The 18,639-nt window shown below is 46.8% G+C and overlaps 5 non-coding genes across 5 annotated transcripts; all 5 read left to right on the plus strand.

Moving 5' to 3' along the window:
- Nucleotides 1-13,781: 13,781 nt before the first annotated feature.
- Nucleotides 13,782-13,890, plus strand: TRNAL-CAA. Its single transcript has 2 exons — nt 13,782-13,819; nt 13,845-13,890. It is a non-coding gene; the product is annotated as a tRNA-Leu (tRNA).
- A 2,274-nt stretch (nt 13,891-16,164) lies between these two features.
- On the plus strand, nt 16,165-16,273 carry TRNAL-UAA. The gene is made up of 2 exons: nt 16,165-16,202; nt 16,228-16,273. It is a non-coding gene; the product is annotated as a tRNA-Leu (tRNA).
- A 658-nt stretch (nt 16,274-16,931) lies between these two features.
- On the plus strand, nt 16,932-17,040 carry TRNAL-CAA. The gene is made up of 2 exons: nt 16,932-16,969; nt 16,995-17,040. It is a non-coding gene; the product is annotated as a tRNA-Leu (tRNA).
- Nucleotides 17,041-17,687: 647 nt separating this feature from the next.
- Nucleotides 17,688-17,796, plus strand: TRNAL-UAA. Its single transcript has 2 exons — nt 17,688-17,725; nt 17,751-17,796. It is a non-coding gene; the product is annotated as a tRNA-Leu (tRNA).
- A 658-nt stretch (nt 17,797-18,454) lies between these two features.
- Nucleotides 18,455-18,563, plus strand: TRNAL-CAA. Its single transcript has 2 exons — nt 18,455-18,492; nt 18,518-18,563. It is a non-coding gene; the product is annotated as a tRNA-Leu (tRNA).
- The last annotated feature ends 76 nt before the right edge of the window (nt 18,564-18,639 follow it).

The following is an 18,639-nucleotide window of genomic DNA, read 5'->3' on the forward strand; positions in this document are numbered from 1 at the left end:
GTTAAGTGACTTGCCCAGAGTCACAAGGAGCTGCCTGTGCCTGAAGTGGGAATCAAACTCAGTTCCTCAGTTCCCCGGGACCAAAGCCCACCACCCTAACCACTAGGCCACTCCTCCACTATGTGCTAGGCTCTACACATAGTAGAGAATGAAATGGGGGGAAAGCTTATCCTATCCCCGTAAGAATTGAACAGTTATGTAGTACAAACACCAGAGATATAGAAAAAAGATGAATTTACTCCTGTACTGTGCAAAATATAGAGTTAGCACATGCCAGGGGTGGTGCTGGAGTGTAACTAGGGCAACTGCCCTTGGCCCCTGACCAGAGAGCCCCAGTCTGCTGGAAGCTGAAGAAAATGTAGCCTGGTAGTGGGCTTTGGGGGTCCCTTCCCAAATTTCTGCTCTGAGCTCCAGCCATGTCTAACACATGCTCTGGAAAGATGAACATTTCAAATCGGACACTACAAAATAGAAAAAATATTTTTTTTTTCTACCTTTTCTTGTCTGGTCATTTTATTTTCAAATCATGCTAGGTTCTGGTTTCTCCCTCGCCCCAACCAGCACCTTTCTCCCTTCCCATCCTCCTCCCCACTGGTCTGCCACCTCTTTCTACCTGCTGCTTGTAGCTTACATTTTCCTGTGGCCTGGCAGCAATTCACACGAGCCGGCTCCATGGCCTTCCTTATGCCACATCCCACCCTCTCTAATGGAGCTTCCTGTTTTGATCGCTAAACAGGAAGTTGCTTTAGAGAGGGCAGGACATGGCAGAAGGAAGGCCACAAAGCCGGCCTGTGTGAATCATTGCCAGGCCACAGGAACATGTACATTTCAAGCAAGGGGTACATAAAGGCGATAGACCCATGAGGAAGATGGAAGGGAGCAAAGGACTTTTTTTACCCCGAGAACAAGGCTTTTTACTGTTCTCACAGGGTGGTAAAAAAGGTTTTGTTTCCGCATCCACGGTAATTCAGCGGTAACAGTAACACTGCAATCAGATTTACCATGGTAAATCCACATAACAGTAACCATGTCATTCTCTAGTATATAGGTTAGCTCTGTTTTTGAACACAACTATGTGCATCCTATGTCGAAAAGAGTTTTGCAAAGAAGCTAACCATGCACAAAAGCCTTCGACAAACACTGGCATACCGCACTTTAAATCCATAATAACGAAGCTATTAGCTATGCAACACAGATCCATAAAAGTACACAGAAAAGAAGATGACTGTGTGTAATGCCAGGGCTTTAACCCAAGGTTAGAGACAATGTAAAACCTTAGCTTGTTCTTCTGTGGAAGTGAGGATTTCATGCCTCTTTCTTCCCTTTGCTGCCATGAGCTTAAAGACCCACAACTTTTTCTGCCTTCCATGAAAAGCAAGCTTTAAATAGGAGTCCAGATAAAAAGCGTAAAGTGCTGGACTGTTAACAAATGCATTTCAGAACTCATATTGAAGGTGCATACATCCGCAGTTATGTTGGAACGTTATTGGTGTACATGTAATCTAACAAACTGCCACTAGCACAGACCAGTGTGTGCATGCATCTGGGGTACTCTCCCTTGTTAGCACTCACTTTTTGCACTCAAAACTATTTGCTTACAGCATTGGGGAACAAAATATTTGCATTAAACTTGAACTAGAAACTAATGCAAGTAACTGCATCAGCTCCACTCTTTGAACTTATCTGAATAGGTACAAAAAATAGCACGTCCATCTGAAAATCTAATATGAACATAATGTTCTTCTCTCCTGACCCAACACCCCCCTCCAGTATAACCTATTAAATCTCCGTACCTTTTCCATTCCAGATTTTCCCTCCGATTTTGGCTTTTTTTGGTTCATTTCACACATTCATTTTAATATAAAGTTCTAACGTAGTAAAAACGTCTTTATGTGCAGTATTTGACTTGATGTGTGTGCTAAATTTAACACACATTAACATGCAGATTATTATTTTTTTGCTACATTTGTACCCTGCGCTTTCCCACTCATGGCAGGCTCAATGCGGCTTACATGAGGCAATGGAGGGGTTAAGTGACTTGCCCAGAGTCACAAGGAGCTGCCTGTGCCTGAAGTGGGAATCGAACTCAGTTCCTCAGGACCAAAGTCCACCACCCTAACCACTAGGCCACTCCTCCACTCCAGATTTTATATGTATCCCCCCCTAAAAATATATATATAACTGGAGTTTCTGCATAAAAGGTCTACATAAATACATTTGACACCAACACCATCAAATGTTCCCAATAAGTATATCTGCTTACCTGTACAATCGCAAGCACTGGCTTAAAGGTTGGATGCTCATTCTGAAGTGAACTCAGCACACTTTTACAAAGCTGGATAATTTTTCTGAAACACATCCCCACACATATAAACAGATTAGTTCTCCAATACAACAGGATTCTGAAAATAAAATGCATGCTTGCTGAACTACAATCTTTCTCTCTCAAAAAGCTAATCATACAGCTATAATATAAGGCTAGCACCTTAACACCTAAATCTACAGCAGGTCTGCAAACTATGTGGGAAAGCTGGGCTTACCTTTTTCAAGCTAGTCTAACATACATTATAAAATGACTGAAAACATCTTGACACCAGGATCTAAATTAGTTTGAGGCAGATACACTAAACATGTTTCTTAAAGACATGTGTGGGGCAATTTTAATCCATATACACATACCTTTACCCAAACTAAGCAGAAGAATTCCCAAGGGCAAGTAGAGGCCAACTGAATTTCAGGTTCAGTTGCAACGCCAAAATCAGCGCAAAATCCTTTTTCTGCTCGGTTTCAAGGTTTCAGCCATGTTTTCAGTTTCGTCCAAAATTATTTTATTATTTATTTATTGAGATTTATTAACCGCCTTAATGAAGAGATTCACCCAAGGCAGTGTACAGCAGGTACAGTTTAACATAAAACTTACAATTTTAACAGCATAATAGTAAAATAACCAAGAATATAAATACAACAAATGAAGTAAACTTGAAAACAGTAAATTGAAACCTAATGTGTATATTTTTGAAACAGCATAAAAAATACACACATTTAACTGAATTGGAATTCAAATACCAGAGATATAAAACAATGTTAGCATGATTCGCCAAATAAGCATGCATTAGAAAATAGATACAATGCTAAAGATTTTCTACAATACAGCTTACTATATAGCTGAGGAACCAAGAGCAGATATATGAGGGGAACGAGATGCATAGTACAAAGTCAGCTGGGATAATTTGATGGTTAGCTAAACTGAAGGCAAGTTCTTTGTATAGTTAAACAAGAGATAAGGAACTGATCTAAGTTACAGTGGATGTAGCAAGCTAGTCCAGGTGCAGAATGAGTGTATAGTCAGACACAATGAGGCTTATTTTCAAAATATGCCTCAATATGTACTAAAGGCTTGGGAGAAGAGCCAGGCTTTCACCTGCTTCATGAAGTAGAGGTAGCCATTACACGTAGCCCCTCTGGGAGTAAATTTCAGAGCGTGGGGGCTACGCTCCTGAGAAGGCTGGCTGGCAGGTATCACATAAGTACATAAGTGTTGCTATACTGAGACAGACCAAAAGTCCATCAAGCCCAGTATCCTGTTTCCAGCAGTGGCCAATCCAGGTCGCAAGTACCTGGCAAGATCCCAAAACAGTACAATACATTTATTTTATGCTGCTTATCCTAGAAATAAGCAGTGAATTTTCCAAAGTCCATTTTAATAATGGCTTATGGACTTTTTTGAGGAAGATAGGCAAACCTTTTTTAAACCGTGCTAACTGCTTTTAACATTCTCTAGCAACGAATTCCACAGTTTAAATTATACGTTGAATGAAGAAATATTTTCTCCGATTCGTTTTAAATGTACTACTTTGTCGCTTCATTGCGTGCCCCCTAGTCCTAATATTTTTTTTGAAAGAGTAAACAAGCGATTATTTTATAGACTCATTATTTTATAGACCTCTTATCATCTCCCCTCAGCCGTCTTTTCTCCAAGCTGAAGAGCCCTAGACATTTCAGCCTTTCCTCATAGGGAAGTCATCCCATCCCCTTTATCATTTTCATCACCCTTCTATGTACCTTTTCTAATTCCACAATGGGGCTCATTTTCAAGGCACTTAGACTTACAAAGTTCCATAGGTTACTATGAGGCATATTTTCAAAGCACTTTGGGAGGCTAAGTTCCATAGGTTTCTATGGAACTTTGGGAGGCTAAGTGCTTTGAAAATATGCCTCTAAGGAACTTAAGTCTAAATGTTTTGAAAATATGCCTCTATATCTTTTTTAAGATGCGGTGACCAGAATTGCATACAATACTGAAGGTGTGGTCGCTCCATGGAATGATACAAAGGCATTATAACATCTTCATTTTTATTTTCCATTCCTTTCCTAATAATACCTAACATCCTATTCGCTTTCTTTACCATTGTAGCACACTGAACAAAGGGTTTCAAAGTATTGCCAACGATCACTGCTAGAGCCTTTTCCTGGTTGGTGACTCATAACGCGGAACCTTGCATCACATTGCTATAGTTCACATTCCTCTTTCCCACATGTATCACTTTGCACTTGCTCACATTAACATCATCTGCCATTTGGATGCCCAGTCTCTTTTGGTCAGCTTGCAATTTAACAACTTTGAATAACTTTTGTGTTGTCAGCAAATAGCGCTGAATAGAATATCAGGGGGGTATGTTACTATATCACTGCCCTCTCCGCCCTAACACTCATTCAACCTGACAGCAGCACTCTGCTACTCCATAAACACAGACACACATGGCTCCTTCAAGGACTCTCACTCAGCAGAAAATATCCCTCTGCTTCCAGTTCCAGCCCCAGCCCTCCCAGGAATCATACAAGAACAGAAAAGGAAGGGGTGAGGCTGTGCCAGATGCAGAGCTATTTCCACCCTACTCCATAATACTGCCCCTCCCCTTTTCTCCTGCAGTAAAAGAGGGATAAATTGGAGTTTGAAAAGCTATGATGAATCCTAATTCAGCTCCATTCCAGGCAATCTATAGTGAACAGCCTGGTACAGAGATTTCCTTATCAAGTCAGAGTTCCCAGATAGGTCAGGTAGGAGTGACAGGTGCTAGAGGGAAAAACAGCAGCACAATTGCTTTCCCAAATAAGGCTTGTAAAATTGATATTTGCCTAAACATGTCAGTTTGATTCCTGTAACAGGCTGCTGGATCCTAGTTTCTTTAATAAGCCTGGACCAGAAAAAAAAAAGTGTACACCCACATCTTCCATGAGTGAGTTCTCGCCAGGTTGCTCTAGAAAAGGTTCTACATACGATCTACACCGACCTTAATTATGTTGATAACAGAAAACGATTCTGTATTTTTGCCATTATGACTGCAGATATTTGTCAATATACCTTCATCCAACAGCAAAATTGGACTTGTCCTGCTTAATATTTTACCCGGCTGCTAGGCCTACAGCCAGACGAAGAAAAACTTTCTCATCCTCACCCAAACACACTAAAAACCAGCAGGGCGGACGTATGCCTTGGGCCCTAGCCATCTCTTCCAAATCCCATCACTTTAAATCCAACGCTGCACACCTCCTTCTGTGTGCTTGGGCATCCCGTTAAATCGTGTGTCTGTAAACCGGAAGTTTAAGTACTACACGCAACCGGCTAATTCAAACGCTGTAATTTAGAGCCTCGTGGCAGCTGAATTTTTCTAGAAACCAGCAGTAGAAAGCTGTGCTGTTAGTAATCGCAAGCGGGTTGTCAGCCAAATTCGTCCCCTGCTCTCTTACCTGACGGGCGCGCCCTGCTCCTGCATTCTCCGGTTCCGAGGCATCGCTTGACTCAGATAAGACACACGTCGAGGAGGGATGTCCCCGCTGCCAGCTCCTCCATCTCGGGCACTACTGCTATTGCTGTTCGCCTTCCACTGGCTGCAGGTTATCGCGGCGCGCCCAGGTCTTTTGCACCTACTGTGTGCTGCTGGCAAAGGACCCGAGGGCCACTGACAGAGCCTCAGCCAGCGCATCCCACTAGACAGAGAAAGCGCGCGCGGCGGCGGCAGCAGCGAGATAATAAGACAGAGAAGGCGAGGGCTGCACGGGAGATAATGGGCAGAGAAAGCGCGAGGCAGGCACGGAAGGGAAGAAAGGGCTCGTGTCGTGCCTCTTATTCGGTCATAGGGATGAAGGCAGCGCAGCCGCGTGAAGGATGGCACCACACACGCGCGCAACACTTCCAACTTCCCGAGCGTGGTGGGCGCGCCGCGCGGCCGCTGCCCGTCAACCCCCCTGCCAAATAATGTGCTCGAGGCAAAAGATAAAAGACGGATTTTAGCGTGATCCTGGTTTTAATGCTGTAGACTCTCCTGCTATATATCGTGTAGTATTCTTGTCCTCCTTAAAAGTCAATAGTGGCGAGCCCCCATGGTGACGTCAATTCTCTGGTTCCTCCCAGTCCCCCACAAGAAGGTAACTTTCGTCGTAGGGGTAGTACTAGTGAGTCACTACTAGTAGTGACTTGCAGCGGGATTTGGCTTCCTCTACCAGAGGTTTAAAAAAGGTTCACTGACAAGAGACGGCCGCAAACTTATGCGGTTTCTATTGGTTTATAAAACTTCCTCTGTTTTGCATTCTCTGTGTGTGGTAGAAGATGATTGAGGGTGGGGGCTGAGTAATTTTTGTGGTACGGGTGGGATTGGAGGGTTTTCGAGGGATCTTTTAAGGGGGGATGGGAGGATTATTATTCCAAATGTATTTGTCAATGCTCCAGAGCTAAGATACTGAAGAGCTTGCTCGCTTGGACGTGATCAGTGCACTGCTAGGAGCAGTGGCGTAGCTACGTGGGGCCAGGGGGGCCTGGGCCCCTATAGATTTGGCCCTGGACCCACCTACCGACGACCCGCTCGACCTCCCTGCCCCCGCCCCCACCAGGCTTCGTTCTGTTTCTGTGAGTCTGACGGCTTGCACGTACAACATGCAGGACGTCAGAAACAGAACGAAGCCTTCGGAGGAAGAAGAGGACCTCCTCGGCTGGTGGGGATTGGGGTCCCCCGCCAGCAAAGGTAGCCCATGGCGGGGGAGGGTTGGTGGTGGGGGGGGTCAAGCGGGTTGGCGGCAGGAGTCGTCAGTAGCGGGGGGGGGGTCGGTAATGGCAGGGGGGCTAACGTGCCCCCTCACCTCGGGCTCTGGCCCCCCCTCCCGCCGAAGTCTGGCGACGCCCCTGGCTAGGAGAGTGATGTATTAAAACTTTTTTATGTTTTACTTATCCCTAACTTGGTGCAATAATATAGTTGAGGTCGTGAGCGGAAAGAACGCGAAGATACTTACCAGTAGCAGGTATTCTCACAGCTGGGTAGAAGGTCCGCGCCGGCCTGGGAACTGGCATTTAGTATTTCAAAAAAAGTTTCCTGGAGCCTTCCGGTGCACCACGCATCTGACTGCGCATGCGTCAAGTGCCTTCACACCCACCACTTAGTCCCGCTCTTCAGTTAATTCACAAGTACAATAAGGATAGAGAAGACAACTCCAAGGGCAGGTGGGCGGGTTGTGAGAATACTCAGAGCCAGATGCACTAACTCCACGGAAAGAGCCCTTCCCTTACCGATCCCTTAGCGAATCAGTAAAAAAACGGGCATGCATGAAGGAAATTGCATGCAAATGAGCTGCTCGCTGTTAGCTCATTTGCACGCAATTTCCTTCCTAAGGAGGACTTTCATTTTGCCCATCCAGGAAGCTGGATGAAATTCAATTATACTCAGACCTGGAAGAATTCTTTAGAAAACTGCGCTTGAAGGCACATTTTCACAACAAAGGAACTCCCAACAGACGGGAATACAGTTTTAAACGAAAGAACACTTATTTCACCCCACAGGATGGACAAAACAACAAGCTGGACAACTACATAGAAAGCTTCAGACATAGGGTAAAATCACAACTTTCCAGCAAACAAAAGAAAATTCTGTACAATCTTACTCCACCAGAAAGAGCGGCCATAAGAACTCTACAAACTGACCAACACATTATCATCAACCCGCAGACAAAGGAGGCTCAGTGGTGATTATGGACACAAAAAAATACATTGAAGAAGGGCACAGACAGCTCTCAGACATACTACAGGAAACTAACTGAGGATCCCACACAGGATTATACAAAGCAGCTGAAAGACCTGATCAGAAGATTTCCTAAACAAGTACAGCCACATCTGAAGAAACTCATACCAAACCAGCCTTCTGTGGGCACATTCTACATGCTACCCAAAGTCCACAAACCTGGAAACCCTGGCAGACCAATTATATCGGGTATTGGCACACTTACGGAGGAAATATCTGGACACATAGAGGGGATTCTGAAACCTCTTGTGCACAAAACAAACAGCTTCATACAAGACACCACGGACTTTCTGAATAAATTGAAAAATATCAAGCAATTACCACCAAGTACCCTTCTGGTCACGATGGATGTAGAATTACTATACAGCAACATTCCCCATGCGGATGGCATAGCTGCATGTGAGAAACTCCTAAAAACATCCACACTGGACAATCAATACTCATGATCTCTTCATCTCCCGTTCCCTTCAACTGCTCGCCCTAACTGAAACCTGGCTCACCCCCGACGACTCTGCCTCAGTCGCGGCACTTTGCCATGCAGGTTATCTTTTCTCCCACACTCCCCGCCCAGTTGGCCGCAGAGGAGGCGTCGGGTTTCTACTTTCGCCCTCCTGTAGTTTTCAACCCCTCCTCCTACCGCAGTCTCACTGCTTCTCATCCTTTGAGGTTCACTCCATCCGTCTATTCTACCCGCTGCCACTCAGAGTTGCAGTCATTTACTGACCCCCTGATAAGTCCCTCTCTTCCTTCCTTACCAACTTTGATGCCTGGCTCTCCGTTTTTCTTGAACCCTCATCTCCGTCCCTCATTCTTGGAGACTTTAACATACACGCTGACGACCCATCCCAACTCTTACACTTCTCAGTTCCTCACTCTGACATCCTCCTTCAACCTCCGGCTGAGCTCCACCACCCCTACTCACCAAACTGGCCATTGTCTTGACCCCGTCCTCTCCTCTACCTGCTCACCCTCCAATTTCTGCGCCTCAGCTCTTCCTCTCTCTGATCATCACCTGATCACCTTCACACTTCATCACTCTCCCCTCAGCCCCGCCCAACACTAACCACTACTTTCAGGAATCTCCAGGCTGTCGACCCTCCCACCTTATCCTCTAGTATCTCTAATCTCCTCCCTTCCATCATGTCCTCCGAGTCTGTCGACAAGGCTGTTTCTGTTTACAATGCCACTCTCTCCTCTGCTCTGGACACCCTTGCACCATCCATCTCCCATCCCACAAGGCATACTAATCCCCAGCCCTGGCTGACCCCTTGCATCCTTTACCTTCGCTCCTGCGCCCGATCTGCTGAACGCCTCTGGAGGAAATCTCGCACCCATACGGACTTCATTCATTATAAATTCATGCTATCCTCCTTCCAGTTCTCCCTATTCCTTGCCAAACAGGACTACTACACCCAATTGACTAACTCTCTCGGCTCTAACCCTCGTTGTCTGTTCGCCACCCTTAACGCCCTCCTCAAAGTGCCCTCCTCTCCCCCCCCCCCCCCCCCCTCACTCTTTCCTCAATCACTGGCTGAATATTTCCGCCACAAGGTGCAGAAGATCAACCTTGAATTCACTACTAAGCCACCTCCTCCTCTTCACCCTTTAACCCACTCCCTCAACCAACCAACCCATGCCTCCTTCTCCTCTTTTCCTGATATCACCGAAGAGGAAACCGCCCACTTTCTTTCCTCCTCAAAATGCACCACCTGTTCCTCTGATCCCATCCCCACCAACTTACTAAACACCATCTCTCCTACTGTCACCCCCCCATCTGTCATATCCTCAACCTCTCTCTCTCCACTGCAACTGTCCCCAACACCTTCAAGCATGCTGTAGTCACACCACTCCTCAAAAAACCATCACTAGACCCTACCTGCCCTTCCAACTACCGCCCCATCTCCCTCCTATCCTTCCTCTCCAAGATACTTGAATGCGCCGTTCACAGCCGCTGCCTTGACTTTCTCTCCTCTCATGCCATCCTCGATCCGCTTCAATCCCGGTTTCGCCCTTTACACTCAACAGAAATGGCACTCACTAAAGTCTGTAATGACCTGTTCCTTGCTAAATCCAAAGGTCACTACTCCGTCCTCATCCTCCTCGACCTATCCGCCGCTTTTTAGTTTTTATTTTTGTTACATTTGTACCCCGCTCATGGCAGGCTCAATGCGGCTTACATGGGGCAATGGAGGGTTAAGTGACTTACCCAGAGTCACAAGGAGCTGCCTGTGCCAGAAGGGGCACCGTTAACCATAATTTACTTCTTGCCACACTGTCCTCTTTTGGGTTCCAGGGCTCTGTTCTCTCCTGGTTCTCCTCTTATCTCTCCCACCATACCTTCAGAGTACACTCTCATGGATCTTCCTCCACCCCCATCCTGCTCTCTGTTGGAGTTCCTCAAGGATCGGTCCTCGGACCCCTTCTTTTTTCAATCTACACCTCTTCCCTGGGCTCGCTGATCTCATCTCATGGTTTCCAATATTATCTTTATGCTGATGACACCCAGCTTTATCTCTCCACACCAGACATCACCGCAGAAACCCAGGCCAAAGTATCGGCCTGCTTATCTGACATTGCCGCCTGGATGTCCAACCGCCACCTGAAACTGAATATGGCCAAGACCGAGCTTATTGTCTTTCCACCCAAACCCACTTCTCCTCTCCCTCCACTCTCTAGTTCAGTCGATAACACCCTCATCCTCCCCGTCTCATCTGCCCGCAACCTCGGAGTCATCTTCGACTCCTCCCTCTCCTTCTCAGCGCATATCCAGCAGACAGCCAAGACCTGTCACTTCTTTATCTATAACATCAGCAAACTTCGCCCTTTCCTCTCTGAGCACACCATCCGAACTCTTATCCACTCTCTCATTACGTCTCGCCTTGACTACTGCAACCTACTCCTCACTGGCCTCCCTCTTAACCATCTATCCCCCCTTCAATCCGTTCAGAACTCTGCTGCGCCTTTTATCTTCCGCCTTGACCGATATGCTCATATCACCCCTCTCCTCAAGTCACTTCACTGGCTTCCGATCAGGTACCGCATACAGTTCAAGCTTCTCCTACTAACCTATAAATGCACTCAATCTGCAGCCCCTCATTACCTCTCTACCCTCATCTCCCCTTACGCCCCTACCCGAAACCTCCGCTCTCAGGACAAATCCCTCCTCTCAGTACCCTTCTCCACCACCGCCAACTCAAGGCTCCGCCCTTTCTGCCTCGCCTCACCCTATGCTTGGAATAAACTTCCTGAGCCCATACGCCAAGCCCCCTCCCTGCCCACCTTCAAATCCTTACTCAAAGCCTACCTCTTCAATGTTGCTTTCGGCACCTAACCATTATACCCTATTCAGGAAATCTAGACTGCCCCAATTTGACTGACTGCACACTTTGTCCTTTAGATTGTAAGCTCCTTTGAGCAGGGATTGTCCTTCTCTGTTAAATTGTACAGCGCTGCGTAACCCTAGTAGCGCTTTAGAAATGTTAAGTAGTAGTAGTACTCACCAGAAACCATTGCAAAATTAATCAATGTTATTTTAACTCACAACTATTTCCGCTTTAACAATAATATCTATCTACAAATAATGGGCACCAGGACAGCACTCCAATATGCCAACCTCTTTATGGCTGAGCTGGAAGAAGCATTTCTGAATACATACCAGACCAAACCCCTAAAATACTACCGGTACATCGATGACATTTTTATGATTTGGACTGAGGGGGAAGAAACTCTGAAACAATTTTACAATTCCTTCAATACATACCATCTTACAATCAGATTCAAAATTGACTACTCCCCAGAAAAAGTCAATTTTTTGGAGACCGCAGTCTCAATCAGTGATGGCTATATACAAACATCCATATACAAGCTGCGTGTATAATAGCCGTCAATAACTTGCTGGGCATTTTGTGCAGCAGAGGGAGAGAGCGGGAGAGAGAATCGGGGAATGGGACGTGCAAGGACGCCCAAATCAAAACTATTTGGATGTCCCTTTCGATTATGCCCCTCCAGGTCTCTCTCAGCCAATCACAGTGTCTTTAGCTGACACCAGTAAGAAAAACGCGTCCAAGAGAAGATTGCCCATCACAAAATCTGAAGAAAAAACATCCAAGTGCTCGTCAGGGACGTCCTTTTTTTTTTTTTTTAGTGAAGGACATCCAAGTATTAGGCACTTGAAAGGACATCCCTGATGAGCACTTGGACGTTTTTTTTTCTTCCGATTTTTGCGATGGGTGTCCTCTGCATGGGTCCCGCTCACAGCAGCCACAACGAGAGGTACAGACCTCCCGTTAGGTTTTCCACGGTGCATGTGATCGGAAAACGGCTGTGCATCTGCCTTGCATGTGCATTATAATACTAATTAACTCATTTGCATTCCGTTTTCGTTGGCTGCTACCGTGACAGGAAAATGGCTCAGAGAACCCTTTTGTACATGTCTTCTTTTACTACTTGCTTGCTATACTGGCTAGAACTGGTTTCAAAAACACGTTGCTGGCTCGTTAAGTTTAGTGCATCTGGCCCACAGCCTGCTCTCTTCAGAGAATACCTGCTACAGGTAATGTATCTTCGCTTTCTCAGAGGACAAGCTGGCTGTATTATTCTCACAGCTGGGGTATCCATAGAATCCAGGTTCACTCAAAGCAACAAACTTTGGTCAATTGGACCTCGCAATGGTGAAGACATAGCATAGATTAACCTGAAACTGTATACAAACAAGCTGAGAGTTGCTTGAGTTTCAGCAAAGTCTTTCCCAACAAAGGTATGAAAGGATATACATACAGAAGGCCTGTCCCCCAATGTAGGAGAAAAGCATCTAACCCTAGTCGGCTGTGGGCCTCAAACCTGGAGCACAACTGAGGGACCTTGTCATTGAGTTCAGTGGAGAAGAGACTCACTCGATGCAGAAGAGAGAAAGTAGGGAAAAAAGCAGCTGATAAACCAACCTTCTATGTATCAGAATGGCCCAGTGCTCTAAAATGCCAGACAAGCACTTACCCTTTCCTGCATGTGGTCTTCTGGTCTCCAAGTGGAGGTGTGGGTTCAAATCCTACTTCTGACAGGCTGAACTTTTCATATGAATGTCTATCTTTAGGTTCATTTGAGCTTCTAGGTTTGGAAGATGTATTCGCACTGAAAATGAACAGCTATTATTAGGAACGTACTTCCTGACAAGCTGGGTCTGGTAAGGCCACAATATTGCCTCAGACCTGAATTTCAGAAAAAGTCCAAAAATGGTGCTCTGCTCTGTCCTCTCTCCCTCCTTCCCCATTAAAGGCCGATGTAGCTGTGCTATTCCCGGGTCCGGGCAAGGCCCTTGGGCCTGTGAGGTTTACCCTTCTGCCAGGGTGCCTTTGCCTATATTCCACATTTCCTAAAAGCTCACACTGTAGGAGCTTTTTGTTTGAGGAGACCTGGGCATATTGCCTTACCCTGGCATTCCTCCACCATAAACCTGTTCCTTTGCTTGTCCCGAGCAGAGGTTCCGTCCACTTCTCTTTCAGCTTGCCAACAGTTGCTTTGATGAGGGACCTGCTGGGGTCTACTGCCTGCCCGAATTTCTCTTTTTCTCATGGTGAGATCTCTGAACGAAGTCCTTAGGTTCAGTAGACTTGGGCTCTTTGGATACATGTGATTGGAAGCACAGCCTTTAAGAGAAGCCGGATGCAGAGGAGGGAAAGTCGGGGAAAAAAAGGCAGCGGATAAGCACCTCTTCTATGTGTCAGAATGGCCGAGTGGTCTAAGGCGCCAGACTCAAGCACTTACCCTTCCCTGCATGGGGTCTTCTGGTCTCCAAGTGGAGGCGTGGGTTCAAATCCCACTTCTGACAGGCTGAACTTTTCAAATGAATGTCTCTCTTTAGGTTCATTTGAGCTTCTAGGGTTGGAAGATGTATTGGCACTGAAAATGAACAGCTATCATTAGGAACGTAGTCAGTGCTTTTTTTGTAACGGTACGGCGTACCGGCACCTTTTTTTGCCCCCCCCCCCCCCCCCCGTGACACTCCGGGCGAGTCCTGCACTTAGTTTTTTTTTTTAAGACTCAGAACGCGCGAACGATGCAGCCGGCAGCGATTGAAAGAGGCTGTCTGGGCTGGCGTCTGCGTCGGAACTTCCCTCACCCTCTGTGAGTCCCGTGAAACAGGAAGTTGTAACAACGAAGGCGGGACTCGCAGAGGGTGAGGGAAGCTCCGACGCAGACGCCAGCCCAGACAGCCTCTTTCAATCGCTGCCGGCTGCATCGTTCGCACGTTCTGAGTCTTAAAAAAAAACCTGAAAGTGCAGGACTCGCCCGGAGTGTCGCGGGGGGGGGGGGGGTAAAATTTGGGGACAGAAAGAGGGAAACCAAACAGAGGGAAGGATTGGGGAGAGAGGGAAAGAGGGAAACCAACAGAGGGAAGGATTGGGGAGAGAGGGAAAGAGGGAAACCAACAGAGGGAAGGATTGGGGAGAGAGAGAAAGAGGGAAACCAACAGAGGGAAGGATTGGGGAGAGAGGGAAAGAGGGAAACCAACAGAGGGAAGGATTGGGGAGAGAGGGAAACCAACAGAGGGAAGGATTGGGGAGAGAGGGAAAGAGGGAAACCAACAGAGGGAAGGATTGGGGAGAGAGAGGGAAACCAACAGAGGGAAGGATTGGGGAGAGAGAGGGAAAAACAGATGGAAGGATTGGGGAGAGAGGGGAAAAACAGATGGAAGGATTGGGGAGAGAGAGAGGGAAAACACAGATGGAAGGATTGGGGGGGGGGGGGGAAACAGATGGAAGGATGGGGAGAGAGGGGGAAAAACAGATGGAAGGATGGGGAGAGAGAGGGGGAAAAACAGATGGAAGGATGGGGGAGAGAGAGGGAAAACGGAAGGATGGGGAGAGAAAGAGGGAAGACGCTGGATGGAAGAATGCAGAAAGAAATAGGGGAGACACTGGAAGGATGGGGAGAGAAAGCAGAGCTGCTGGATGGAAAAGAGGAATAGAGAAAGACTGGAGAATAAGAGGAAGGGGCATGGGGAGAACAAGGGTGAGGAAAAGATGAAAAGCCACAGGTAGATGAAGGAAATTAAAAAATGGATAGTAAGAATGAATTAAATCTGGACAGAGAGAGAGCCTGAAAAATATTGAAGAAAGCAAAGAAAAAGGAGACAAAAATCACAAATGGCACAGAAGAGTTAAGCGAAAACAAAGGAAAGCAGAATCACAGACTGGGACCAATATGGAAAGAAAAACAGTCACCAGACAACAAAGGTAGAAAAAAATCATTTTATTTTCATTTTAGTGTTTGTAATATGTCCAATTTGAGAATTTACATTGGCTGTCTTATTTTGCACTGGGTATACTGGAGCTATAAGAGCTTACAGAGATTATTTATCATGAAAAAAAATCACGTTATTTTTTTCTCCTATAGTACTATAATATTTTCAATGATGTCTGTTTATATGCGCCATGGCTGGTATAGGGTGTGTGGTTAATGTGGGTGTGGCTATCTTAGGGGTGGAGCCATATGTGGTGACCCCGCCCATAATGAGTACCGGCACCTTTTTTTCTACAAAAAAAGCACTGAACGTACTACTTGAGAAGCTGGGACACAGCCAGGGTCGGGTAAGGCCGCAATATTGTCTCGGACCAGAATTTCACAAAAACTCCAGAAATGGTGCTCTGCTCTGTCCCCCTCCGTCCCTCCCTTCTTCCCCATTAAAGGCCAATGTAGCTGTGCTGTTCCCGGGTCCGGGCAAGGCCCTGGGCCTGTGAGGTTTAACCCTTCTGCCAGGTGCCTTTGCCTACATTCCACATTTCCTAAAAGCTCACACTGCAGGAGCTTTTTGTTTGAGGAGACCTGGGCATTCCTCCATCCTTCGCTTGTCCTGAGCAGAGGTTCGCTCCACTTCTCTTTCAGCTTGTCAGCAGTTGCTTTGATGAGGGACCTGCTGGGGTCTACTGCCTGCCGGAATTTCTCTTTTTCTCATGGTGAGATCTCTGAACTAGGTCCTTAGGTTCAGTAGACTTGGACTCTTTTGACACATGGGATTGGAAGCACATCCTTTAAGAGAAGCCCTATGCAGAGGGGGGAAAGTTGGGGAAAAAAAGGCAGCCGATAACCCCACCTTCTATGTGTCAGAATGGCCGAGTGGTCTAAGGCGCCAGACTTAAGTACTTACCTTTCCCTGCATGGGGTCTTCTGGTCTTCAAGTGGAGGCGTGGGTTCAAATCCCACTTCTGACAGGCTGAACTTTTCATATGAATGTCTATCTTTAGGTTCATTTGAGCTTCTAGATTTGGAAGATGTATTGGCACTGAAAATGAACAGCTATTATTAGGAACGTACTACCTGGCAAGCTGGGTCTGGTAAGGCCACAATATTGCCTCAGACCTGAATTTCAGAAAACGTCCAAAAATGGTGCTCTGCTCTGTCCTCTCTCCCTCCTTCCCCATTAAAGGCCGATGTAGCTGTGCTATTCCCGGGTCCGGGCAAGGCCCTTGGGCCTCTGAGGTTTACCCTTCTGCCAGGGTGCCTTTGCCTATATTCCCCATTTCCTAAAAGCTCACACTGTAGGAGCTTTTTGTTTGAGGAGACCTGGGCATATTGCCTTACACTGGCATTCCTCCACCGTAAACCTGTTCCTTTGCTTGTCCCGAGCAGAGGTTCCGTCCACTTCTCTTTCAGCTTGCCAACAGTTGCTTTGATGAGGGACCTGCTGGGGTCTACTGCCTGCCCGAATTTCTCTTTTTCTCATGGTGAGATCTCTGAACGAAGTCCTTAGGTTCAGTAGACTTGGGCTCTTTGGATACATGTGATTTGAAGCACAGCCTTTAAGAGAAGCCGGACGCAGAGGAGGGAAAGTCGGGAAAAAAAGGCAGCGGATAAGCACCTCTTCCATGTGTCAGAATGGCCGAGTGGTCTAAGGCGCCAGACTCAAGCACTTACCCTTCCATGCATGGGGTCTTCTGGTCTCCAAGTGGAGGCGTGGGTTCAAATCCCACTTCTGACAGGCTGAACTTTTCATATGAATGTCTATCTTTAGGTTCATTTGAGCTTCTAGGGTTGGAAGATGTATTGGCACTGAAAATGAACAGCTATCATTAGGAACGTACTACTTGAGAAGCTGGGACACAGCCAGGGTCGGGTAAGGCCGCAATATTGTCTCGGACCAGAATTTCACAAAAACTCCAGAAATGGTGCTCTGCTCTGTCCCCCTCCGTCCCTCCCTTCTTCCCCATTAAAGGCCAATGTAGCTGTGCTGTTCCCGGGTCTGGGCAAGGCCCTGGGCCTGTGAGGTTTAACCCTTCTGCCAGGTGCCTTTGCCTACATTCCACATTTCCTAAAAGCTCACACTGCAGGAGCTTTTTGTTTGAGGAGACCTGGGCATTCCTCCATCCTTCGCTTGTCCTGAGCAGAGGTTCGCTCCACTTCTCTTTCAGCTTGTCAGCAGTTGCTTTGATGAGGGACCTGCTGGGGTCTACTGCCTGCCGGAATTTCTCTTTTTCACATGGTGAGATCTCTGAACTAGGTCCTTAGGTTCAGTAGACTTGGACTCTTTTGACACATGGGATTGGAAGCACATCCTTTAAGAGAAGCCCTATGCAGAGGGGGGAAAGTTGGGAAACAAAAGGCAGCCGATAACCCCACCTTCTATGTGTCAGAATGGCCGAGTGGTCTAAGGCGCCAGACTTAAGTACTTACTTTTCCCTGCATGGGGTCTTCTGGTCTCCAAGTGGAGGCGTGGGTTCAAATCCCACTTCTGACAGGCTGAACTTTTCATATGAATGTCTATCTTTAGGTTCATTTGAGCTTCTAGGGTTGGAAGATGTATTGGCACTGAAAATGAACAGCTATTATTAGGAACGTACTACCTGGCAAGCTGGGTCTGGTAAGGCCACAATATTGCCTCAGACCTGAATTTCAGAAAACATCCAAAAATGGTGCTCTGCTCTGTCCTCTCTCCCTCCTTCCCCATTAAAGGCCGATGTAGCTGTGCTATTCCTGGGTCCGGGCAAGGCCCTTGGGCCTGTGAGGTTTACCCTTCTGCCAGGGTGCCTTTGCCTATATTCCACATTTCCTAAAAGCTCACACTGTAGGAGCTTTTTGTTTGAGGAGACCTGGGCATATTGCCTTACACTGGCATTCCTCCACCGTAAACCTGTTCCTTTGCTTGTCCCGAGCAGAGGTTCCGTCCACTTCTCTTTCAGCTTGCCAACAGTTGCTTTGATGAGGGACCTGCTGGGGTCTACTGCCTGCCGGAATTTCTCTTTTTCTCATGGTGAGATCTCTGAACGAAGTCCTTAGGTTCAGTAGACTTGGGCTCTTTGGATACATGTGATTGGAAGCACAGCCTTTAAGAGAAGCCGGATGCAGAGGAGGGAAAGTCGGGAAAAAAAGGCAGCGGATAAGCACCTCTTCCATGTGTTAGAATGGCCGAGTGGTCTAAGGCGCCAGACTCAAGCACTTACCCTTCCCTGCATGGGGTCTTCTGGTCTCCAAGTGGAGGCGTGGGTTCAAATCCCACTTCTGACAAGCTGAACTTTTCATATGAATGTCTATCTTTAGGTTCATTTGAGCTTCTAGGGTTGGAAGATGTATTGGCACTGAA

Source organism: Microcaecilia unicolor, chromosome 3, assembly GCF_901765095.1.
Source record: "Microcaecilia unicolor chromosome 3, aMicUni1.1, whole genome shotgun sequence".
In the NCBI taxonomy this organism is placed as follows: Eukaryota; Metazoa; Chordata; class Amphibia; order Gymnophiona; family Siphonopidae; genus Microcaecilia; species Microcaecilia unicolor.